Consider the following 27,539-nt stretch of genomic DNA (forward strand, 5'->3'; position numbering starts at 1 on the left):
TTTTTTAACCCCTTCCATTTTTTTTTTTTTAACCCCTTCCATTTTTTTTTTAACCCCTTCCATTTTTTTTTTAACCCCTTCCATTTTTTTTTTTTTTAACCCCTTCCATTTTTTTTTTTTTTGAACCCTTCCATTTTTTTTTTTTTGTATTTTTTTTTTTCTGCACTACACACTACATACCCCCCGGGTTGAAATAAAGTTTGTACCCCCCCCTACACTATACACGTGTTGAAACATTTCACTACCAGTAACACAAAAATATAAATGGCATCCCAAATGTCATCCCAAATGTCGTCCCAGTCATCCAGGAGAATGTATTCGGTGGAGGAGGCATATGCCATGCTTGCCTCTGACTCTGACACAGCCAGTGAGGCAAGCGGGGAATTTGAAGGATTTGTCTTAAGCTCCTCTTCCTCCTCTGATGATGAGGGACCCCCTCAAAGACGCCCCCGTAGAGCAGCTGAGACCCCCCCCCCAATAATTGATCTCGTATGGACCCCACCACCAGACAATTTTGAGCCCCAGGTTCCTGAGTTTTTGGCCATCCCAGGAATCCAATTTGATTCAACAGGTCTCAGAGAAATTGACTTTTTCAAATTATTTTTCTCTGATGATTTTATAAATTTAATGGTGGACCAAACTAATTTATATGCCCAGCAGTTTATTGCTCAAAACCCCACGTCATCATTTGCTAGGTGGACCCCTGTAGATGCAGTAGAGATGATGACGTTTTGGGGTCTGGTGTTACATATGGGCATAGTAAAAAAGCCACAAATTAGGCAATATTGGAGTACTGATGTTCTGTACAGCACCCCATTTCACCGTATGGCCATGCCCCGGGCTCGTTTTGAGGCAATCCATAAATTTATACATTACACCGATAATGCACAGTGCCCACCCAGAGATGATCCCACCTTTGACAGGCTATTCAAAGTCAGGCCGGTCATTGATCATTTCAGTGCCAAATTTGCAGAGCTATACATCCCTGATAAATGTATTAGTATCGACGAGTCCCTTATACATTTTAAAGGAAGGGTTAAATTCCGCCAGTACCTTCCCAGTAAGAGGGCAAGGTATGGCATAAAAATGTATAAGCTGTGTGAAAGCACCACAGGGTACACCCACAAGTTTAGGGTATATGAAGGGAAGGATTCAAGAATTGAACCACCAGAATGCCCCCCCTCCCTCGTAGGTGTTAGTGGAAAAATTGTCTGGGATTTAATGCACCCCTTCCTGGATAAGGGTTATCACCTCTATGTGGATAACTTTTACACCAGCATCCCCCTGTTTAAGGCCCTTGGTTCAAGAGGTACAGCAGCTTGCGGTACTGTGCGCAAGAACCAAAGAGGCCTCCCCAAAACGCACATTGCCCAAGTAATGAGAAGGGGTGAAAGCAGGGGAATATGCACCGAAAATATGTTGTTGGTCAAATATAAGGACAAGAGGGATGTCCTTATACTGACAACAATTCATGGAGACAGTACCACCTCCATCCCTGTACGAGGTACCAGTACCCACACCTCAAAACCAAATTGTATCCTAGATTACAATAAGTACATGGGCGGAGTGGATCTTTCAGATCAGGTACTGAAGCCGTACAGTGCCCTGCGGAAAACAAATATCTGGTACAAGAAGCTGGCCGTGTATATCATCCAGATGGCACTGTATAACGCTTACGTGCTATTCCGTTCTACCGGCCAGAGGGGGACATTTATGCACTTTCAAGAGGAAGTCATAAAGAGCCTAACATTTGGGAATCAGCAGGCAGAGGGCCCCAGTACTTCTAGTACTGGCCCCCGTATTGTACCAGGGCAGCATTTTCCCAACGAAATCCCCTCCACTGCAAGAAAGGGCAGGACACAAAAAAGGTGCAAAGTTTGCTATAAAAAGGGAATAAGAAAGGAAACTATTTTCCACTGTGAAACTTGCCCCGACAAACCCGGCCTATGTATAAAGGAGTGTTTCAAAATATACCACACATCTATGGATTATTAGGTTCATCATTTCACCGTGCTTCGGGGGTCTTGCTAATGCCACATAGCACCCACCATTCATTCCACCAGAATCTGAGCTGCAAAAACCAAAAATCACTCCTTCCCTTCTGAGTCCTGCCATGCACCCAACTGGTATTTTTTGGTCACATGTGAGGCATTGCCGTACTCTGGAGAAATTGGGGCACAGATTTTGGGGTGCTTTGTCTCCTTCATTCCTTGTGAAAATGAAAAATTTTGAGCCAGAAGTACATTTTTGTGTAAAAAAATGTATTTTTTTCATTTTCACTGCCCAGTTGTACCAAAATTGATGAAACCCCTGGGGGTTTGAAATGTACACTATACCCCTAGATGAATTCCCTGAGGGGTGTAGTTTGCAAAATGGGGTCACTTGTGGGGGGGTTCCACTGTATTGGTAATGCAACATAGCACCCACCATTCATTCCACCAAAATCTGTGCTGCAAAATCCAAAAATCACTCCTTCCCTTCTGAGTCCTGCCATGCACCCAACTGGTATTTTTTGGTCACATGTGAGGCATTGCCGTACTCTGGAGAAATGGGGGCACAGATTTTGGGGTGCTTTGTCTCCTTCATTCCTTGTGAAAATGAAAAATTTTGAGCCAGAAGTACATTTTTGTGTAAAAAAATGTATTTTTTTCATTTTCACTGCCCAGTTGTACCAAAATTGATGAAACCCCTGGGGGATTGAAATGTACACTATACCCCTAGATGAATTCCCTGAGGGGTGTAGTTTGCAAAATGGGGTCACTTGTGGGGGGGTTCCACTGTATTGGTAATGCAACATAGCACCCACCATTCATTCCACCAAAATCTGTGCTGCAAAATCCAAAAATCACTCCTTCCCTTCTGAGTCCTGCCATGCACCCAACTGGTATTTTTTGGTCACATGTGAGGCATTGCCGTACTCTGGAGAAATGGGGGCACAGATTTTGGGGTGCTTTGTCTCCTTCATTCCTTGTGAAAATGAAAAATTTTGAGCCAGAAGTACATTTTTGTGTAAAAAAATGTATTTTTTTCATTTTCACTGCCCAGTTGTACCAAAATTGATGAAACCCCTGGGGGTTTGAAATGTACACTATACCCCTAGATGAATTCCCTGAGGGGTGTAGTTTGCAAAATGGGGTCACTTGTGGGGGGGTTCCACTGTATTGGTAATGCAACATAGCACCCACCATTCATTCCACCAAAATCTGTGCTGCAAAATCCAAAAATCACTCCTTCCCTTCTGAGTCCTGCCATGCACCCAACTGGTATTTTTTGGTCACATGTGAGGCATTGCCGTACTCGGGAGAAATTGGGGCACAGATTTTGGGGTGCTTTGTCTCCTTCATTCCTTGTGAAAATGAAAAATTTTGAGCCAGAACTGCATGTTTGTGTAAAAAAATGTAATTTTCCATTTTCACATCCCAGTTGTACCAAAATTGGTGAAACCCCTGGGGGTTTGAAATGTACACTATACCCCTAGATGAATTCCCTGAGGGGTGTAGTTTGCAAAATGGGGTCACTTGTGGGGGGGTTCCACTGTATTGGTGCTTGGGGGGTCTTGCTAATGCGACATAGCACCCACCAAAATTCCACCAGAATCTGAGCTGCAAAATCCAAAAATCACTCCTTCCCTTCTAAGTCCTGCCATGCACCCAACTGGTATTTTTTGGTCACATGTGAGGCATTGCCGTACTCGGGAGAAATTGGGGCACAGATTTTGGGGTGCTTTGTCTCCTTCATTCCTTGTGAAAATGAAAAATTTTGAGCCAGAACTGCATGTTTGTGTAAAAAAATGTAATTTTCCATTTTCACATCCCAGTTGTACCAAAATTGGTGAAACCCCTGGGGGTTTGAAATGTACACTATACCCCTAGATGAATTCCCTGAGGGGTGTACTTTGCAAAATGGGGTGACTTGTGGGGGGGTTCCACTGTATTGGTGCTTTGGGAGTCTTGCTAATGCAACATAGCACCCACCATTCATTCCACCAAAATCTTTGCTGCAAAATCCAAAAATCACTCCTTCCCTTCTGAGTCCTGCCATGCACCCAACTGGTATTTTTTGGTCACATGTGAGGCATTGCCGTACTCGGGAGAAATTGGGGCACAGATTTTGGGGTGCTTTGTCTCCTTCATTAATTGTGAAAATGAAAAATTTTGAGCCAGAACTGCATGTTTGTGTAAAAAAATGTAATTTTCCATTTTCACATCCCAGTTGTACCAAAATTGGTGAAACCCCTGGGGGTTTGAAATGTACACTATACCCCTAGATGAATTCCCTGAGGGGTGTACTTTGCAAAATGGGGTGACTTGTGGGGGGGTTCCACTGTATTGGTGCTTTGGGAGTCTTGCTAATGCAACATAGCACCCACCATTCATTCCACCAAAATCTTTGCTGCAAAATCCAAAAATCACTCCTTCCCTTCTGAGTCCTGCCATGCACCCAACTGGTATTTTTTGGTCACATGTGAGGCATTGCCGTACTCGGGAGAAATTGGGGCACAGATTTTGGGGTGCTTTGTCTCCTTCATTCCTTGTGAAAATGAAAAATTTTGAGCCAGAACTGCATGTTTGTGTAAAAAAATGTAATTTTCCATTTTCACATCCCAGTTGTACCAAAATTGGTGAAACCCCTGGGGGTTTGAAATGTACACTATACCCCTAGATGAATTCCCTGAGGGGTGTACTTTGCAAAATGGGGTGACTTGTGGGGGGGTTCCACTGTATTGGTGCTTTGGGAGTCTTGCTAATGCAACATAGCACCCACCATTCATTCCACCAAAATCTTTGCTGCAAAATCCAAAAATCACTCCTTCCCTTCTGAGTCCTGCCATGCACCCAACTGGTATTTTTTGGTCACATGTGAGGCATTGCCGTACTCGGGAGAAATTGGGGCACAGATTTTGGGATGCTTTGTCTCCTTCATTCCTTGTGAAAATGAAAAATTTTGAGCCAGAACTGCATGTTTGTGTAAAAAAATGTAATTTTCCATTTTCACATCCCAGTTGTACCAAAATTGGTGAAACCCCTGGGGGTTTGAAATGTATACTATACCCCTAGATGAATTCCCTGAGGGGTGTACTTTGCAAAATGAGGTGACTTGTGGGGGGGTTCCACTGTATTGGTGCTTTGGGAGTCTTGCTAATGCAACATAGCACCCACCATTCATTCCACCAAAATCTTTGCTGCAAAATCCAAAAATCACTCCTTCCCTTCTGAGTCCTGCCATGCACCCAACTGGTATTTTTTGGTCACATGTGAGGCATTGCCGTACTCGGGAGAAATTGGGGCACAGATTTTGGGGTGCTTTGTCTCCTTCATTCCTTGTGAAAATGAAAAATTTTGAGCCAGAACTGCATGTTTGTGTAAAAAAATGTAATTTTCCATTTTCACATCCCAGTTGTACCAAAATTGGTGAAACCCCTGGGGGTTTGAAATGTACACTATACCCCTAGATGAATTCCCTGAGGGGTGTACTTTGCAAAATGGGGTGACTTGTGGGGGGGTTCCACTGTATTGGTGCAACATAGCACCCACCATTCATTCCACCAGAATCTGTGCTGCAAAATCCAAAAATCACTCCTTCCCTTCTGAGTCCTGCCATGCACCCAACTGGTATTTTTTGGTCACATGTGAGGCATTGCCGTACTCGGGAGAAATTGGGGCACAGATTTTGGGGTGCTTTGTCTCCTTCATTCCTTGTGAAAATGAAAAATTTTGAGCCAGAACTGCATGTTTGTGTAAAAAAATGTAATTTTCCATTTTCACATCCCAGTTGTACCAAAATTGGTGAAACCCCTGGGGGTTTGAAATGTACACTATACCCCTAGATGAATTCCCTGAGGGGTGTACTTTGCAAAATGGGGTGACTTGTGGGGGGGTTCCACTGTATTGGTGCTTTGGGAGTCTTGCTAATGCAACATAGCACCCACCATTCATTCCACCAAAATCTTTGCTGCAAAATCCAAAAATCACTCCTTCCCTTCTGAGTCCTGCCATGCACCCAACTGGTATTTTTTGGTCACATGTGAGGCATTGCCGTACTCGGGAGAAATTGGGGCACAGATTTTGGGGTGCTTTGTCTCCTTCATTCCTTGCGAAAATGAAAAATTTTGAGCCAGAACTGCATGTTTGTGTAAAAAAATGTAATTTTCCATTTTCACATCCCAGTTGTACCAAAATTGGTGAAACCCCTGGGGGTTTGAAATGTACACTATACCCCTAGATGAATTCCCTGAGGGGTGTAGATTGCAAAATGGGGTGACTTGTGGGGGAGGTTCCTAACTTTTAGCACTTATGGTGCCTAGAAACCTACATGGTGCCTAAAAAAAAATCTCATAAAAAGGAGGCTCCAAAATCAAGTAGGTGCTCCTTCTATTATGAAGCCTGTGGTTTGGTCAACGTGCACACTAGGGCCACATATAGGATATTTTTGAAAACAAAAGAATTGGGGGAATCAATTTTTAGTCACATTTCTCTAGTAAAATCTACTGTATTCGTTAAAAAAATGTATTAAAATTGAAACTCTGCAAAAAAAAAGAAATTTTGAAATTTCACCTACACTTTGTTTTAATTCCTGTGAAACACCTAAAGGGTTAACAAACTTCCAAAATGCTGTTTTGAATACTGTGAGGGGTGCAGTTTTTGAAATGGCATCATTTATGGGGGTGTCTCACATACAAGTCCCTCAAAGTCACATCAGAACTGAACTGGTCCCTAAAAAAATCAGTGTTTGAAATTTTCATGAAAATTTGAGAATTTGCTATTCATATTGTAAGCCTCCTAGTGTCCAAAAAAATTAAAAGGAAGTTGAAATAATGATGGAAACATAAAGTAGACATATGGTCTATTTTGAGTGGTATGATTATTTGTCTCACAAGCAGAAAATTTAACATTTTGCAAATTGCTAAATTTTCCATTTTTTCACGATATTTTGGTATTTTTCACAAAAAAACACAGACTGTATCGACGAAAATTTACCACTAACTTGAAGTACAATGTGTCACGAGAAAACAATCTCAAAATCACTGGGATAAGTAAAAGCAAAAAAAAGTTATCCCCACTTAAGTGAGACATGTCAGATTTGAAAAAAAGGGCTCTGTCATGAAGGCACAAACTGGCTCTGTCATGAAGGGGTTAAACTAAAATATTACACAATATAACAATATTTATAGAATATTTGCATATTTTTACACTTAAGGTATACACATGTACAGTATACGGGGATGTTGTTTTTTCTTTTGGAATTGATTTTAGAATTTATTATACAGAATATGAATTTCCAATAGAGAGCATTTGCATGGTTAACTGTTGTAGAATTTATAGTATCCCGTTCCTCAGTTATTTTAGCTTACGATCACTCATTACCTTCCCTTTTATTCTATGAACAGGACATAAAAATGAAATATGTTTGCATAAAATGTTACTTACATAGCAATCATAATTATGGATATTTTAACTGCACACATTAAAACATATTAATATATCTAAACTTCTATATTCCTCACTTCCATTTCCTCCCTTTATACAGTGTCACTTTTTAAAATATGGATGTTACTCTATCTCTATTGCAAGAATTAGGGGCCCGGTTCAGACCTGCTCACTAGGCAGTGTATATTTGATTACTAGCTAGCAGGGGATTGCCCAGCATTTCTATAGGCTCGACCCACCACCTATAAAATGCTGGGTGGTCCCCTGAGTCCCCCCCCCCCTCTCCCGTCCATTTCCTGCCCATGTTTTTGCAAATGCGCTGGTCAGTGTATTACTTGCCAAATGCCTTCACTCTAGGGGTTTGCAGATGTGCGTATTCGTGCATACATATGCGCAAACTGCCACCGTCTGCCGGGGCAGCAAATTCAGACCTGAGCAATCAGGTCTGTATCGCCCCCATGGGTAAGCTCAAGTACACATTGGTTGCCTTTACTTAGATTTTCCCCTAATTTAAAATTATGATGAAGGTTACATTGCTCAAAACAATATTCAGCATTTGGAAGCAAAGCTGGTGCAGCTGAGTCCTATTGGAGAAAGAGCGCTATATAAATAAATTATTATTTAATATTACACATACTGTATTGGTGTCTGTATTTCAGTTAATGTAAGTACAAGTAGATATTACAGTATGTTAGTGTTTCCCAAAAATGTTCACATAGGGACTGATGTAGAGTAGAACACAAGTCTGTTTGAGTAGCATACCTTATATGTTAGCACTGCATGACCCATGTGGATGATATGCTAAACAACTGCATCTATATGAAGTCATTTAACTGGGTTGTAACTGATATGAAATATTACTACACAGTCTCCAACGTGGCATCGCAAGGCATGAGACTTCATTCTTTTACCAAGATGGCCACCATTACTATTACTGAGCATGTGCTGTATCACTCTGTATGAGTGATACAATGGGAAATAGACATCTACCCATTAGATACAGAGGCCTGCAACTATTTACCCACATTGACCTGTGTTCCAGTGCCTGCACTGTTACCACATAACTGCGAAGTCACCGGCTGGTAAGCAGCCTGACTCAGCTCCGCTACAAGATCTGCATCATGCTCCTCCGTATCCAGAGTAAATGCCCCATACACTATGTGTTTTTTTGTCTGACTTCACCCGATTTTGGCACTTTGGGCCAATAATCGGTTGAAATCGGGCCAAAATTGCATGTGTGTGACATTTCATCTGATCCGATGCACGGTCTCGTGCGCATCGGAACGGATCAGGAGGTCAGACATTCAGCACATTAGATCATGTCAGACCTCACTGTATGCATATGCCTGCCCTAGAGCCTGACCAGCGAGCAGTGGGGTAGGCAGCGGGTGCTGAGCGCTGCGCTAGTGGGCCGAGTGGTTATCTTATCAGTGGGACACCGGGACGGGCAGTGGCGGGTACTGCAGTCTGACCGGGGAGCAGTGTGGCAGGCAGTGGGTGCTGAGCGCTACACTAGCGGATGGCAAGTGCTGACCGCTGCGCTAGTGGGCCGGACGCTGGGCAGTGATCCTATTGTCAGCGGGATGCTGGGACAGGCAGTGGCAGTAGATTTTTTAAATATACTGTCAAATGAGTGGCCGTTGTGTGATTGGCTGAGAGCTCATTCAGCCAATCAGCGGCTGCCCGGAAGGGAGGTATCATCTTAGTCTCCCAATTGATATAAATATGGCTAAAACTAGCAGTGTTAGAAAAGAAAAAGAGAAACATAATAAAATTAAATACAGTAGGTGGTATAAGGAGCTTAACCTTTATTTTGCATTTGTACTTTTACACTATGTAATTCTATTAATACTAGGCTAGTTGCACATACAGTAGCAGCTCATACACTGTTTACTAATCAAAAAGGATTACCTTCCAACTAAATAAATATGTATTAAATAGCCAATCAAGAGAGCTTTGAAAACAATGTTTACTAGGAATTTATTTTTTAAATGACAATGATGACATGATTTATTTTCATGTCAGGAATTCAGCTTGGCAACAATATAATGCTACTATACCTGAGTCCACTGGTCCTTTTTCTCCCTTGTTAGATGTCCTCCAGATATTAAGATATCTAACCGCCTGAGGCATTTACTGTGAACCTAAGAGCTAAAATATCTTCACCTGTACTGTGAGTCATTTTGCAGCAAAACCACCGGTGACAACCATCCGTTAGAGCTTAACAATTAGAAACAATATATAATTGCTGCATCCACAAAGTTTGTCTGTATTATGAAGCACTAATATAACATTGTTTTTCTGTTTAGATTTTTTAATAAAGCATTTTCCCAGAGATGTGCTCCAAATTGTTTTCAAATAATTATTAAATCAAAATAAGTATAATGTCCCTTGTATGACCCAAGCGTACAGCAAAGTAAGACGTTTCTGCCCTTAATCCAGCAAAAAGAACAGGAAAGGAATGATAAATTATTTATACGCACTGTTTCATGACTTGTCCCAGATTATCTATAGTTTAAGATTATTTTGGTAAAATATTTGATAGCCATGTTACAAAGCAGCGATGTTCAGTCATTTGTGCATGTGCTGGACCCTAACTGCACATGTGCAGTACAGGTCCTGCAGTGTCAGAAACTGAATACCAATTGACAGTCTACAGCCGTCTGGGGGTGGGGAGAAGGCTGCCATGGCCTCCCTTTGAGGGGGTGTGCCTTACTTTGACCGTTATGAATATCAATGTCAACAAATAAGCAAAAGCAGAGGGGTTTCCAGTTTCCTGGAACCACTCCTTCCCCACAGCCTTACTAGTGGCCACTACATGCAGTATTTAAGGGCAGAAGTGAGCACATACCCTGTAGCAGCAGATTTTCCTACCAAATCTACTGTGTGTGTGTGTGTGTGTGTGTGTGTGTGTGTCAATCATCACACCAGAGAGAGAATCTGTGATAATAGGCTTACTGTGATCATATCGTCTGCATATGACTTGCACTTTGCTTTGGGCCAGACTATAGCTTCTTACGTACTAAATATGTGCCCTTCATGGGCTGGTGATAATTGCTCTAAAATCAAAGATTTGGGACCCTGCATCCCCATCCCCGAAATCCTGTGTTTGCCCCGGCAACCCCTTTCAAATACTGTAGGTGAGGTTTTACAAATGGTCCTTGTTTCCAGAGTACAGTGCATATCATCAAAGAAACAGCTGATAAAATCATACTGTATATTGTAGCCTGGTAAAATGCTCATGGACTTATTTAGCCTCACAGCTTTATTTTTTTCTATGTATGTTCATTAGGAAAATATAAAATTCCCTTTTTAGAATAGTAGGAAAGTCATTTTGTCATCAGCATCAGCATCATCATTATCATCAAACACAAACCACTGTACCTGATGCTACAAAGATGAGTATAGCCTACCTTTTGTGTTGGATAACAGTAATTTCCAAATCTGGATCATCTGGAAACAGAAAAAAGGTAAAACATGCCAGTTAGTTCCTTTATCCAAATTACTTTTTTATATCCTAAATGATGTCTTCAGATACTGTTCCACAATGATATGCAGTGCTATCGGAAAGTTAGGGTTATATTGTAATTATATTTTCTATCAAAGTAATCAACTGAATATGAAAGGCATGAAATATATAATTTAAAGTATATTAAATACCATGTATTCTAGGACTTTCTTACACATGATCTTCTATGGAATCCTAGATTCAGTTATAGGAATTGTGCTCTGCATTTAGACATAATTATTTGTACAGCTGCAACCAGTGCCAGATTAAGGTCTAAATGGGTCTGGAGCTGAAAATTATCAAAGGCATATTATGCGCAATAATAGGGGTTGTGGCCAGCACCTAATAATGTGGGAGGCGTAACCAGTATTCTGGTTGGGTGGTCTGCTCATTGGTGTGTCTCTATTTGTGTAAATGTTTTCAACTAATTATATATGCCTGGAAAAGGCAGGGGGCTGGCATAAGAAAAATGCAGGGAGATATATTGACGGGTGCCCTCCAAATGTGCACCTGCAGGATGCCGATGTCCTTAGATACTTGTGGGGTGAGTCGGCACTCCAGTCATAAAAAAAGTACTGAAAGCCGAAACTTGATGGACCACATTTCAGCACCTTTTATGTGGTCACCTAAGTTTACCACACCATATACCCCTTATACAAATCATGCAACACAATAGTAACCCCCTTATACTGTACTTGCCTCTTACACATTATGCCACATGGAATGAGCCAAAATTCACAGCGACTGAGCCAAAATTCACACTATGGCACACGGATTGAGTCAAAATTCACGTTATGCCACACAGATTAAGACAAAATTCACATTTTGCCACATAGATTGAGCCAAAATACACACTATACCAAACAGATTGAGCAATAATTTATTTATTTATTAACAGTTTCTTATATAGCGCATACATATTCTGCAGTTCTTTACAGAGAATATTTGAACATTCACATCCGTCCCTGCCCCAGTGGAGTTTACAATCTATATTCCCTACCATGTACACGCACACACAGACATTCTATGGTTAATTTTGTTGGGAGCCAATTGACCTACTAGTATATTTTTGGAATGTGGGAGGAAACCCACACAAACACGGGGAGAATATACAAACTCCGCACAGTTAGGGCCATAATGCACAATATGCTTCATAAACAGGGACTTTGCGCGCCAAAGGTGCGCATTAAAAATTTACACCATAATGCCCATTACTTATTATGCCAAACACCATAATGCCTATTAAAAATTATGCTACATAAGTGCTGCTTACCTACATGCTCATTACCAGGGGTTCCATGCTCATTACCAGGGGTTCCATGCTTGTTGCCATGTGGAATTACATGCTCATTGCCAAGGAGGAATACATGCTCGCGGTAAGTGGGGGACAGCAGCCACTGGGCAGAAATGACAGCCATTAACAGCCGGACAGAGAGCAGGGGGCTGCCCGGCTGTATTCAGAGCACTGCAGGTCCCTGCTATTTGAATAATACCCCATTTACACCAGAAAATGCAGGGGCTTACCCAAAAATATTGTCCCAGGATCACGTAGGGACATTCCCGGGTTGTCCCCTTTTATACCAGCCTAGTCACTGCATTTTCCGCTGTGAGGGAGAGAGAAAACCACCACCACCCACTTTATATGTGGGCTTCGTATGATTTTGGTCCCGTGAAACTGGGCCGTTTGGTTCCAGTGAAATCTGGCACAACGGAATCTGCTGCGCTATATAAGAAACTGTAAATAAATAAATAATAAATAAATCTGTCCTCAAACAACATGAACAGCCATGAAATTACATTTCAGAAATGAAAAAATCGGATTGCCCGCAATATCTCTAGAATCAATGAACCCATATGGACCAGCCTGGTATCAGATTGAAGGCCCAGTGATTGGGGTTACAACAGAGTTCAACCTCGTGATCAGCTTCTGTGATGCCGGAGGGGGAACTGGCAGCTGTTGAAACCCGGTGGAGGTCAGAATTAGTGGGTCCCTTGTTATCCTATGGGGAAAACGTTCCAGCTTTGCCTGGCAGTACCTCTGGTTTCCGGGGGACTAGCGACAAGGGTCAAGGCTCGTTGGAAAGCCCTGGCCCTCAGCTACAAAATGAGCATATTTGTAGAGTGGGCCTGGAGCTGTAGCTTCATCAGGCCCATTGTTAATCCGGCTCTGGCTGCAACACTGAAAGAGCACATTACATACAGTACTGTATATAATGCTGTCAGTACACACTGTATATAATAGAGATGTGCAGGCTCTGATTTACTATGATTTCAAAGCAGGATCTTATTGGCTATCAACTGTCAACAACTGTCATGTACTGTATATAATGCTGTCAGTAGCTACTGTATATAATGCTGTCAGTACATGCTGTATACTGTAATGTTGTCAGCATAGCGAAACTAGAAAGTTGGAAATGGGTGGCTCCATTTCCACATTTTAGATTTTTTAAAGAAACAGATTGCATGGCCTCACTGCATGGGGTGTGGCAGCACTGCATGAGTTGTGTTCTTGCTGAAAATGGGTGTGGCTTTGATGCAAGGGGAGTGGTCTTGCGGGGAAAATATTACTTTATACTCCATACATTGGCCAACACATAAAGATCTGTGTACTATTTTGTCCCAAATGATTTAAAATTGTAAATTATGACTCCCTGACATTAACACACCAATATCAGAGACACACACTGGGCGGTTGGGCGGGAATGAGGAGGGGAGAACAAGGAAGCTAATGCAGAATCCCGGTGAGTCTGCACAAATGCAGAATGACCAGGAGCCATTGGGTGGTGCACCCCCCCCCCCAGTTTTGCCAATGACTGTCAGTGCATACTGTATATAACCCTGTCCTCTTTTGATAAAACAAAAAAAAAAATCCTCAGAAAATGTGGAAAGCAGCTCAGAATACAACAATGAGAAATATTCTATCCTGAGGAGGAACAGAAAAGATAAATGTGATGTTTGCTTTGATGAAGCATATACCAGGCTGAGAATATGTATTAAGGAAAATATATATTTATAGAATTTCTATATATATACTTTTTTTTCATATCGAAGAACAGTTCTGTCAGACCCTTGGGATCCAGGATCAAAGTCAACAGTGGAAATTGAGGTGGATTTGCATGCTAATTTTTCCAAGTTTGTTTCTGTGCAATTCAACAGTGAAAACAGCTTTAGCATATTACCCAGAATGTGTTAGAATGTGACTGTATTATGAAGGGGAAGTTGTCATGCCATTGTGTTATTTCTTTTTGTCCCTCTTTAATGAAATCTAACAGTTTGTGCACCTGATTCCCGAGTAGGGAGCCTGGTGGCCATGATTAGGATGATTCACTTGGTTAATATAATAATTATTATTTTTCAACCTGCATCTAAGAGGACAGGCTTTCTGGATTTTGTGAGTATTTCATTGGAAAGCAAGAGATGTGTAGGAAATAACTACAATAAATAGTTACAACATTGTTTGTGTGTGTGTCTTGTCTTTATTTTAATATTAATTTACAGTTGAAGTACAAGCGCAAACAGGGTGGTAATGTCCAGGCATTTTGTCATGTAGTTCTACAAGTGCCTTCATCCATAGATAGGCTTGATGGGTCTTGTCTACATAAGTATAATTGAATGATGTTTGTGTGTGTGTGTGTGTGTGTGTGCGGACGTTCCACAATAACTCTTGAAAGCTTTATCTAATCATATTCAATCTTTGCACACTACCTTATTATCATAAAGGGACAATCTAAGTTTGAAGATGGGTTTAATCAAACAAGCCCTTAATGGTGCTGTCATATGGGTCCATGCTATTTCTGTTGTTTTTATGCATTGTGATATGTTGATGGAAAGCTTATGGTTTTCTGAATACAACCAGGGCTGATGAAAGCGCCCCTGGCCCTAGTAAAAAGGGCCAATGGGAGGGGTGTGGCCACACCCCTCTAAAATGACAACAATATTTGTGGGGGGTGTGGGCTGTGCGCCAGCACACAGGCTGCTGCTGCAACTGCCTCTTTCCCACACTCAGCACACATCACTGAGAAGTATATGCTGAGCGGGGGAGAGAGGCTGTGCTGCTGTTTATCACTCCACCACTTTATCACTTTTCAAGCTTAGTACATATGGCCCTCAATACAACATTTATGTAATATCAAATATCTTACAGTATATATTATTACTTTATGAAATCTACTATGAAGCAGCCCTGTCACACTGTATCGTGGCTAGGGGTGGATTGGGAAATAAAAGTGGCCATGGAAAATTTCTGGAAGTGGCCTCATGTGGGCAGCACCAAATAAACAATGGGCGGAGCTAGCATAACAGTAGGGAGGATTACTATATCACTTTACCTAGAGACATCGATGACAATCAAGGATAAAACATCAAGCAGGAGGAGGATTGCAGGTGCACACTAAATATAAATGCTGAACCTATTATTTATTGCTGTATTGCATTTCTGAAGTTTTTAGCATAATGATGGCCATTATTACGGGCTTGTCCACCACTTCCAGGTAACCTCTATTGGACAAGGCCCTAACACTTCTATGGGACAAGTCCGGGGCACGCGACCCCCCAAGCCAGCCCAGCAGAACCAGCCCATGGCATCACATTGTAAATGGGTAAGTGATAGTAAAGGGATATAGGGAAAATTATATTACTATGATTATAAGACTGTTCATGCTATTCAGAATTAGAATCAACTTTATTGGCCAGGTATACTTGCATATACTAGGAATTTGTTTTGGATTGCTGTGCAACAGTAGGTTAGGTAACAGTTAAACAGTGACAGTACAGATATACATAACACATACAGGTATATGCTAGATATACTCTGGGGATTGTAGATGCAGAGAACATATATTCACCGAGCTGCACAGCGCCTCGGCTGCCATAAGCGGCGCCACTGGTCGCCACAACAGCCTGGTAGGTAACAATATAAGCAAAGACGGTACAGTCATCACATAGGGAACACGTACCTGCCGAGCAGCACAGCGCCTAGGCAGCCATCAGCGGCACCACTGGTCGCCACAACAGCCAGGCAGTCATCAGTACAGCAGGGACAGTACAGTTATCATACAGGGAACACATACCTGCTGAGCTGCACAGCGCACACATGCACAAGCTCAAATAGCGACATAAATGTCGAAAACATCTTTGCAATCCCCTCACAATTTGACAAACGGAGTTGGTATTTGGGCGTGCCAACCTGCCATTTTCTGGGAAAAACACAGGCGTGCCCAGGCATTGTTAGGCAGGGTCTTTGATATCAGCGTCGGACATTGATCAGCCTGTCTCTCTTTTGGAATGGTCAGACCTACTTATATTTGCACAGACTGGAAAAATCATTAGATGGTAAGTGAATTGTTAATGGATGTGCGACAAGATATTGGATTGCTACATTTTCACAATTCACTGGCAGCGGCTACTCACCATCAGTAGTGTTTTTCACCTAGGGGCTGCAGCCGCCCAGTAAAAATCTGCCATTATCAGTTAGCCAAGTGATTGCAGTGGCTTCCTATTGAAAGCACTACTGTATTTGCTAACCACCTGCTATACTGTGATCAGAAGATACGACTTCCAATTGGAAGCTTTTCTGCCAGGTCTGTTGTGCTTCTAGGACTGCAGCCGATGCAGTCCATAGAAGCTACAGAGATGAGAAAGGGGTTTGGCCTTGTATGCGCAAATTCCCCACCGTAATGTTCCTTTATGGGTTGCACACCATGCAGCCCATAGAAATTAGAGTGCATGCGTGCGCCCGCTCTCAGTTCTTTTTTTTACCCCCTGACACCGACTGTGGCTTGCGCGTATGCGCACAACGGGCAGCATAATGGGCCGTGTGTTCTGGAGGCAGAGAAGAAGAAGCCACCGGCAGCCCCCCCAATGACTTCAGGTAGGAGCCGCCACTGCTTGCTGCCACTGCTCACATTCATCTGCAAATTTGCAGATGAACAATCAGGACTGAATCAGGCCCATAGTAGTTTAAATACAACATGTTAGTAGGACAACAGTACATAGCCGATAGAAAAAATACAGTATCACTAATAGTAGAATACCTAGTAGAAAATGCAGCAGAACTAAAACAGAATTCCAGAAAATACTAAGGTCAAGTGATAGATGGGATCTAGAACAGTAAAGCCATATAAGGTACAGATAAGAACAATATGAATACAATACTAGTTAGGGGCACCAATACTGCAGCAATCAAACTGGAGATTACATTGGATCTGGACTTGAACTCAGAGGCTTAACAATGAATGCAATCAGCAGATGGTATATATATAGACAGCTTGTCAGACTATATGAATGAAAACTTCTAAATCAAGCTTCTATTTAAAGGAATATGCTATATTTGTTGTGTTGTTATTTATTATTAGACAGATGAATACATTTCGAAAAGTGACAACAGAACAGAAATAATGGCCTTTATTCTGGTCCGTTCGCATGGACCATTCGTTCGCATGGGGACCGATGTTTTGCGTATGCTCAGCCGTCTTTCTGCGCATGTGCATACGTTAGGCGTGTGCGGCCATGACAAACAGATTGTTTGCCGGGTGCACGCACCCAAGACTGCAGGCGGGGGGCAGCGGTCGATAGTCGCCCCCATAGGAACGCCCAGCGATTCATGGCTGTTCCCATGAAAACACTGGGCATTCCCATGGAAATCACCTGGTGATGTGGGCGCTGGGGATGGGCAAATGACATCACTGGATATAAGCTGACCGCCCATTTCCTCCCGAATGTCCATGCAGATCGAAGGTTACCTGAGAGTAACCTTAGATGTGCGTGGGCCTTCCACATCATTCTTTGGTCTGCAACCATCAAAAGATGTAGGTGTTCCCCCACAGCCTGCGGATAGATGTTTCTGTTAAACATCCATTTGCTATCGCCGTTCGAGGGGGGGGGGGTTCATATTGTCATTCAGAGGGTGGCATCTGGTGTATTCGCAAGGCTGCAAATTTGCAGCCTTGCGTATCAATCAGAATAACCCCCAATGTACCTCCTGTAAAATATAAATGACATAGTAGCCATCAAGTCTGATGCCGACACCTTAGAGCCTGTTTCCAACAAAACCCGGCATTTTCGACACTCGAAAGTCTGCATTGAATACCGACTGTCAAGATACAGTCAAAAACGGATTGAAAACGACCCTTTGTACAACTGCCGGGAACATTCCGACAGTCGGATTCGGGATTAAATATCCCCATAATAATTTCCAAACAATGTAGAATAGCTAATAACAGGGGCAACATAAAATCAATGTATTAAAATGTATCACTTTCATTTATCGTACTAGGTAGCATGTTAGCCCCATGCACATAAGCTGATCCCCGCAAACACTGATTTTGGCGATGGCGGGGTGTCGGCATTGGCTAGAGCGATGGGAGGGGGCAGATGGGGGTAAAAACAGCGATGATGCAGCATAGCCATCATTAACGAGGACCTTCCGTGTCTGTACACGTTTAGATGAGAGAGGAGGTCATTAACGAAGTGCAAGAGCACGAATCGATTAGGATACTCAATGCATATACTAGGCGATATAGTAAAATATATCACACAGAAGGGCCTTAGTGTGAAAGTAACACCGATGGCTGATTAGGCAGGAGGTGACATAAATCACCGAAGGGCTATCATGCTGCAGGCTAGGAAACAGTTAATGAAGGGACAGTGTGCTGCGTCTGGCAGCCAATGGGTGCAAGGGGAGGAGTAGAGGGTTAGAAGGGTCTTGTGACCAGGGAGTTCAGCCTCTCTTGGGGAATTTTTAGAACTGGTAAGTCGCATACTGCTGGCTCTGGGATTTTAGGCTGTTAGGGCTCTATATTTCATTTAACCTCTTTCTCTTTTTCTCTACCTATTCTGTCCCTCTTTCTCTGTTAGCTTTCCCTATCTCTTACCTTGCGTAGCTGCAGGGTTTTAGGATGCCCCGTCCAGCGCGTGTATCTCGCCCCCCCGCCCGATTGGCGGATGCTGGGGGCGCCAGTAGTGCCTCACCCGCCGCCGGAGCTTCTCCAGGCTCCCGGCGGGGTGGTCGGAGGTGTCCGGCGGGCGCTGGGAGAGCGGGGAGAGCAGCCGCAAGTGCTGTACGTGGGCGCGCGTCCCCCGCTGATGATGCGGCCGGGGGTTCCGTCGCTAGCGGCGCGGACGGGCTCCCGGCAGCGGCGTCCAGGCGGGGACAGGGCACCAGGGGGGTTCGCAGCAGTGCTGCGCGTGGCAGAAATAACGCGAATAGCGCTGGGGGTCGTGCAGCTGCGGGCGCTAGGCCCGTGGCTGGACAAACTACAGGCGTCCAGGCTGGCAACAGTAGGGGGCGGGCCTGCAGGGGCATGGCACGTGGGGGGGGCCCTGGGAGAGGTGCAGGGCGCCCCTCTGGCATTCCCCTGCTGGCAAAACGCTTAGCTGGGGACTCACCAAACACAAGGAGCACTGCCCCACCTGCTGGCCGTGCTGCAGGTAGTGGGCCTAGGGTTAGGAGCAACACAAGGGTTAGTGGGGAGGCGGTGCACCCCACCCCCTACTACCGCGTGGGCTATGGCCCACTTGCAGGCAGCCAGAAGACAGCAGCTGAGGAGGGCCAGGCTACTGCCTAGGCTCGGGGGAGGGGCAGGTCCCACAAGCATTGCGGGGGCAGGGGTGTCGGCTACGCCGGCACAGCCACCGGTTGAGGCTATGCAGGCAGACGATAGGTGGAGACAATTGGTCTCAGTACTAGTCCCTCTGCTAAGTCAGCCTTCACAGTGCTCCCCGCCAGCGGTTAGCTCCTCGGCGCTGCTCCCCGGTGTGTCATTCCAGCAAGGTGTGGCTCCTGCGCCGGTAGTCACAACGGTCGAAGAGGCATCGACGTCCGGTCTGCAGGTCGGTTCCGGAGGCACGTCCAGTCCGTTGGCCCAGACGTTGGCGGTCGCTGTGGCAGAAACATCAGGTAGGTCTGCACGTAAGGCTAAGCGTCGCAGGCGTAGGTCACACACATCCTCTTCTTCCGGGTCCAATTCAGTGACGTCGGGGGAGGAAGGGGGTCGTAGGTCGCGGCGTAGGCATAGACATTCTAGGCGGCAACGCCGATACTCGCGATCGACCAGCGGGAGCTCTGGCTCCCCACTTTACCCCAAAGGTAATGTGGTGCGCTGCGATTATACAGCCGTGTGCAGGGGTCTGCGGCAGAGTGTGCGGGATCGGATCATTGAGGGTAAATACGTGAGTTTTTTCACAATGACAGCTCAGGCGGAGAAAGACTATCGCGCAGCGAAAAGAAAAGGGGGTATAGGGGAGGCGGCTTATTGCACTTATCAGCGTTGGCAGTCAGGGTTGTTCATGTTTGCTGCCTGCTATCTTGAAACCAGGCCGCAAGAGCACATGAACATGGTGCGCTATATGCACATGATACACGAAATGTTCATGTCAGATGGCGGCACAGCATGGAAGTCCTATGATGAGGATTTCCGTCATAAACAGTCGGGGTCCGCCATCATAGACTTCGGGTGTAAAGATGTGGAATTGTGGGTGGGGAAAAGGCCCGTGTCCTCCGCCCCAACACCCCCCCCCCTCCTGCACCTACACCTCCGCCGCCAGCGGCTGGTGTGGTGGCTAGACGGGCTACTCCCCCCTTTCGAGGAGGCGCGGGTAGAGCACCCGCGGGTAGATGCTTTGGTTTTAACGGGGTCGGCTGTAACTTGGGGATGCGCTGCAGATTTAAACACGCCTGCGCCCGCTGTTGGGGTCCTCACCCCGTCAAGGATTGCAACCGCGGTAGGCAGGGAGGGGCTCCCCCAAGGCCTGGTGCCGGGGCCGCTCCTCAGTAAGGCCCCCTCCCCAGTTCGGGTGGATCGCATGACCGGATGGTTGAGCAAGTACCCGGATAGACCCAGCGCAATTTTCCTGGAGGAGGGATTCCGTTTTGGCTTCCGCCTCCCTATTAGAGGCTTGGTGAACACGGAGTCCCCCAGGAATTTAAAGTCAGCTATGGAAATGCCCCTGGTAGTGCTCGAGAAAGTGTCCAAGGAAGTAGGTTTGGGGAGGATGGTGGGACCTTTCGCGGCTCCCCCTGTCGGGGAGCTTGTGCTCTCCCCGGTGGGGGTGGTCCCGAAAAAGGAGGCGGGTAAGTTTCGGCTTATCCAGCACTTATCCCACCCTCCGGGCTCATCGGTGAACGACGCAATTCCTGAGGAGTTGTGCCGGGTCACTTATCAGTCATTCGAGCAGGCTTTGGCCATTGTGCAAAGTTTCGGCGCGGGGGCGTTGCTGGCAAAGATTGATATAGAATCGGCATTTAGGCTGATGCCGCTGCACCCGGACTCGTTCCGTTTCATGGGCTTTCGGCTACCCACGGGTTATTACGTGGATAGGTGCTTGCCCATGGGCTGTTCGATATCCTGCGCTTATTTCGAACAATTTAGCACTTTCTTGCACTGGTGCGCGCAGAGGGAGTCGGGTGAGCGGGGTTTGGCGCATTATCTGGACGACTTTTTGTGCGTGGGACCGGCTGGTTCCCCGCGTTGCGCAGCGCTACTTGGGGTGTTACAGAGGCTGTTTGGTTTTTTCGGGGTGCCCATAGCCGCCGAAAAGACCGAAGGACCGGTTACTTGTCTTTCATTTCTGGGAATAGAGATCGACACGTTATGCGGCTGCTGCAGGCTCCCCCTTGATAAGCTCGAACGGCTACAAGGGGCTGTCTCGGTGGCTTTGTGCGCAGGCAAGCTTAGATTGCGCCAGCTGCAGTCGCTGCTCGGATTACTACACTTTGCTTGCAGGGTGATCCCCATGGGACGAGTTTTCTGCAGAAAGCTCGAGCGCGCTATGGCCGGGATCCGACATACGTTGCATTTTGTGCGCTTATCTGCGGAATTAAAAAGGGATCTCCGGATTTGGAGCTCCTTTTTGGAACACTTCAATGGGGTACTGATATGGCCGGCTCCTCGGCGTAGCAGTGCTCAATTGGAACTGTTCACGGATGCTGCTGGCGGAGCAGGTTTTGGAGCATACCTCCACGGGTCATGGTGCGCCGCCCCATGGCCCGTGGACTGGGCGACTGAAGGCCTTACGAAAAATCTGCTACTGCTGGAGTTGTTCCCCATAGTGGTAGCTCTTGAACTGTGGGGGGATAGCCTGAAGGATTCCTACATAGTTTTCTGGTGTGACAATCTAGGGGTGGTACAGGCGATAAATCGTCAGGGCTCGTCCTCTATCCCAGTGCTGCGTTTGCTTTCGCGTTTAGTCTTGTGTTGCTTGCTGCTGAACATACAGTTTGTTGCGAAGCATGTACCTGGGGTTGAGAATTCCATTGCTGATGCGCTCTCTAGGGGGGATTGGGCCCGGTTTCGTACCTTGGCCCCTAATGCGAGTGTGATTGGTGAACCCTGTCCCCCTTATGTTTGGCAGATGATCAGGCCGGCATGGAGGGTTTAGCCATGCGGGCCATCGCGCCCAGGACTCTGCGATGCTACCAAGCAGGGTGGCATGAGTGGGAGGAATTCAGGCTATCCTCCGAGCAGGCAGGTAAGACGCCTGGGGCGGCTATGTTGGCTTTTGTCTGGCACATGTATTCACTTAATTTTTCTGTTGCCGCGGTTAGGCGGATATTGTCTGGGGTCTCGTTCTTTTCTTCGCTGTATGGTCGTCCTGACCCGTCTAGGTCATTTTTGGTTTCTAGGGCATTGAGGGGCTGGCAGCGAGCCACTCAGGCAGTATCCGACCGAAGGCGTCCGATCGATATCGCACTGCTCCCACCGCTGCTGGGTGCCCTCCGGGAAATATGCTACCCTCGTTACGAGGTGCTGCTGTTCCGGTTGGCATACGCAATGGCATATCACGGGGCCTTTAGGATCGGAGAGCTGGTGGCACCGGCCAGGTCTGCCCCGTCGCCTTTGGACGTGACCGATGTGGTGGTCCAAGGGGATGCTGTGTTGTGTCATATGCGACGGTCCAAGACCGATCAGGCTGGAAGGGGGCAGTGGCTGTCGCTGCTCCCATGGCAGTGGAAGGGGTGTGCCCGGTGGAGTTGGCCCTGGCCTTCCAACCGGTGCGCCCCGACCGCCCGGGCGCATGGTTGATGCACGAAGACGGGTCCCCGCTTACTAGATACCAGTTCTGTCATGTCCTGGGCCGGGCGCTGGGGGCCTTGGGCCTCGATCCAAAGGAGTTTGGGTCTCATTCCTTTCGGATCGGGGCTGCTACGTCTGCAGCTGCGGGGGGCCGCTCTGACGCAGAGATTCAGTCTCTGGGCCGATGGCGCTCCGCAGTCTTTCGCAGGTACATTCGGCCAACTCTCTCTGTCACTTTGCCGGATCATGGTTCACTGGATGCATAAGCACTCGTCAACCTACTGTGGGGGTCTTGAGGTGTGTTCACATTTCCCCCGGGGGCACAATTCGGCTGATCTCTAATTTGTCATGGCGTACTTGATAGATTACTCCGGGGGTTTGTGTGTTTTGTGCCTCAAGATCTGGTGCCATGGTCCAAACAACTTTTTCTCTTTCCCTTGTATGATTGTTCGAGTTGTATTTGTTGGTATTGGTCGTGATCATTGTAACCTGTTGCAGGTCAGCAGGATGTCAGGAGCGTGTGGGTCTTGGGGCATTCGTTCGTCCATTGGGCCTCGATGTCACCCTTGGCCTCAGATGTGTGCATGTATCCGGAAGCAAGGACGGTGCGGTGGCTAGGTGTGAGAGGGATGCATTGGTGTGCATTGCGGGAGCAACTGTCGGGGGCAATGCGGAGATTCGGCACCCCCAGAGTGCTGATAGTACATTTAGGTGGCAATGATGTCGTACAGTCTTCGACACTGGAGTTGTGGTCCCTTATCATCCGGGATCTGTATATTGTGGCGCAGGCCTGGCCATTTTGTAAACTAGTCTTGATTCCCAGGCGTGTATGGAGGTCAGCGCGATCTTGCCCATGGGTCGATAGCTCCCGCAAGAAGGTGAATGCAGCCGTGGAAAGATATATGTTGGAAAACGGGGGTGGTGTCATACGCCATGATGGCATCATTTTTCGGAGGGAAGAGCTTTACAGGGAAGACGGTGTACATTTAAGCCCGGAAGGTGTGGCAATGTTTTTGGCCGATATATTTTTATGGTTAAGGTGCTGGTGCTAGGATTTTCTGGTTGGTGGCGGTGCTGCGGCTTAGGGCCTAGCTTGGCGGTAAAGAACGGTCAATTGTGTAGATGGAATGTGTGTAGGTTAGTGGGTGAGCTCTCCAGGCATCGATTGTCACGAGCCATACTTCTATGCACGGAAGATGGCTGCCACCACCGACCCGGGTGGTTGGCTGGGAGAGTTGGTCACCAGCGGTGTGTGAATGGTATGGTGATCCTACCCCACCCCCTTTTTCTTTAATCTGACCGTTCTTTAGTGCCGCCACCAATATTTATAGTCATTAGTCAGTTGTCGAAATAAATTTGACATTCGTTATTTGAAACGCCAGCACTTGTGTCCGTGTCGTTATTTGTAGATAAGTTATAGTTAAGTGTTAAGGGTTTAAGCATGAGAGTACCGATGGTGAATTTATGGAGCTCGATTCCACACTAATAAAAACATACATACTGTATACACTTGTGTTTAATACCCTTATTCAAGACATGTGTTACAATTTTGATGTTAAAAGCAGATTTTGGTTAAAATGTAGCAATGTAGGTTTTCATTCTCTGTGCAGGTTTTAATTAGTTACAGTGCAAAAGCAGCTTCATTACTGGAGGAAAAAAGTGTACTTACTGTATAAAGAGCAATTCTGCAGTAATCCGCAACCACTCATTAAGTAGCTTTACTCAGTCTAGCACAAGTTACTCTATGAAATACAATAACAATTATATTTGTGGTTATAGGTTACTTACTGCACACTATATTCATGTCAGTAAACTGGCTTTATTATCTTGAAAATATCATAAAACAACAGTCATTACTGTAAGTCAGTGGTTTATTTGACTTATGTGGTGACTGTGAACATGTTTTCTGTATTTTACTAGGCTTGTGGTTGTTTATGTGATTATTAAGAAATAGGAGATATTATCTTGTAATGACCATGACCATGCAGCTAAGTGCAGTCACTTCTTCACAGGGACCTTCATGTCACCAATGCAGGGGACAACTGCATTGACACCTTTTGTACTTGATCTGGGATACAAATTTGTACAGTCGCACATCAAATTCAGTTATAGCACACAGCCGGCATGCTAGCTCCAGTTCCAGCAAGCACTTACATTACAACTGTCCTCTGTCCAGACTACAAGGGGACAATCCTACTTGATGAAGACTCTCCCAATGCAATGATCAAGTGGGGAGGCAAGTTATGGGAGTCAGTGATCAGTGCTGCTCTTCTAGGCAGAGCACCGGAGATCACAGAATAGATGTACAGTAGGAAGGGGAACCAGGGGCTGCCCAAATGCTCAGGGAGTTCTGGGCAGGCATCCAAAGTGACAAAAACTGGGATTGTGGTGCTAGGCCAGGCCCCTCCACTATAGGCCACAGCCGACGTCATATAGCCCCACCCCTTTGGCATAGCAGGTCCTATTTATAACAGGACAATAATTGGGAGGTATGCATACAGCATACTACATGTCAATTCCAGATCTAGAAATCAGTGGGCAGCAGCCAACTCCAGATTTAGCAATCAGTTGGAATGTCAGCTCCAGTTCTAGCAATCAGTTGGAATGTCAGCTCCAGTTCTAGCAAACAGTCAACATGTCAACTTGTGTTCTAGCAAACATCCAGCATTTTAGCTTTAGTTTTAGCAAACAGCTGGCATATCAACTCCAGATCTAACAATCAGTGGGTGTATCAGCTCCAGTTAGTATATATCTGGCTTGTCAGCTCCAGTGTTAGCAAACTGTTGTTGTGCCAGCTCCAGATCTAACATTCAGTATGTGTGCCAGCTACAGTCATAGGAATCAGCTCTAGCAAACAGCATGCATGTCAGCTACAGTTCTGGCAAACATCTGGCATGTTAGTTACTTCTAGCAAACGGCATGTTAGTACAAGTTCTAGTAAACAGATGGTTTATCAGCTTATATTTGAGCAAACAGCTGGCATATGAGCTTCAATTGTGGCAAACAGCAGGTATATCAGCTCCAGTTCTAGAAAAAGGCTGGTATGTCAGCTACAGGTGTGACAAACAACCCGCATTTCAGTTACAGATGTGACGAACAACCGACATTTCAGCTACAGTTCTGATAAACAACCGACATTTCAGCTAAATATGTGACAAACAACCAGCATGTCAGCTACAGATGTGAGAAACAAACAGCATTTCAGCTACAGATGTTACAAACAACTGACATTTTAGTTACAGTTCTGACAAACAACCAGCATTTCAGCTACAGTTCTGACAAACAACTGACATTTCAGCTACAGTTCTGACAAACAACTGACATTTCAGTTACAGATGTGACAAACAACCGGCATTAAGTTACAGATGTGACAAACAGCCGACATTTCATCTGCAGATTTGACAAACAACTAGAATTTCAGCTACAGATGTGACAAACAACTGATATTTCAGTTACAGATGTGACGAACAACCGACATTTATGCTACAGTTTTGACAAACAACCGACATTTCAGCTAAATATGTGACAAACAACCAGCATGTCAGCTACAGTTGTGACAAACAACCCGCATTTCAGCTACAGATGTGACAAACAACTGACATTTCAGTTACAGTTCTCACAAACAACCGACAATTCAGCTAAATATGTGACACACAACCAGCATGTCAGCTACAGATGTGAGAAACAACCAGCATTTCAGCTACAGTTGTGCCAAAAAACTGGCATTTCAGTTACAGATGTGACAAACAGCTGGTATTACAGCTACAGTTCTGACAAACATCTGACATTTCCGCCACAAATGTGACAAACAACCAGCATTTCAGCTACAGTTCTGACAAACAACCGACATTTCAGCTACAGTTCTGACAAACAACCATCATTTCAGCTACAGTTCTAACAAAACAACCGTCATTCAGTTACAGATGTGACAAACAACTGGCATTTCAGCTACAAATGTGACAAGCAACTCACATTTCAGCTACAAATGTGGCAAACAACCAGCATTTCAGCTACAGTTCTGACAATCAACTGACATTTCAGCTACAGTTCTGACAAACAACTGACATTTCAGTTACAGTTTTGACAAACAACCAACATTACAGTTACAGATGTGACAAACAACCGACATTTCAGTTACAGATGTGACAAACAACCGGCATTTCAGCTACAGTTCTGACAAACGACCAGCATTTCAGCTACAGTTCTGACAAACGACCAGCATTTCAGCTACAGTTCTGACAAACAACTGACATTTCAGTTACAGATTTGACAAACAACCGGCATTTCAGTTACAGATGTGACAAACAGCCGACATTTCAGCTACATATTTGACAAACAACCGACATTTCAGCTACAGTTCTGACAAACAACTGACATTTCAGTTACAGATGTGACAAACAGCCAACATTTCAGCTACAGATTTGAAAAACAACTAGCATTTCAGCTACAGATGTGACAAACAGCCGACATTTCAGCTACAGATTTGAAAAACAACTAGCATTTCAGCTACAGATGTGACAAACAACTGACATTTTTAGCTACAGTTCTGACAAACAAGCTACAGTTCTGACAAACAACCGACATTTCACAGAT

General features: G+C 45.2%; 1 protein-coding gene across 5 annotated transcripts in view; it reads right to left on the minus strand.

Moving 5' to 3' along the window:
- The window catches only part of SNTG1 (syntrophin gamma 1), a 577,365-nt gene that overhangs the window by 350,663 nt on the left and 199,163 nt on the right, over positions 1-27,539 (minus strand). For all 5 annotated transcript variants that reach the window (XM_083187410.1, XM_083187409.1, XM_083187408.1 and 2 more), the window contains one exon: positions 10,841-10,880. The gene's annotated coding sequence lies outside the window, so the exon portion shown is untranslated. The remainder of the gene's footprint in view (positions 1-10,840; positions 10,881-27,539) is intronic.

The sequence above is a fragment of the Crinia signifera genome, chromosome 5 (genome assembly GCF_055691185.1).
Source record: "Crinia signifera chromosome 5, ASM5569118v1, whole genome shotgun sequence".
Lineage (NCBI taxonomy): Eukaryota > Metazoa > Chordata > Amphibia > Anura > Myobatrachidae > Crinia > Crinia signifera.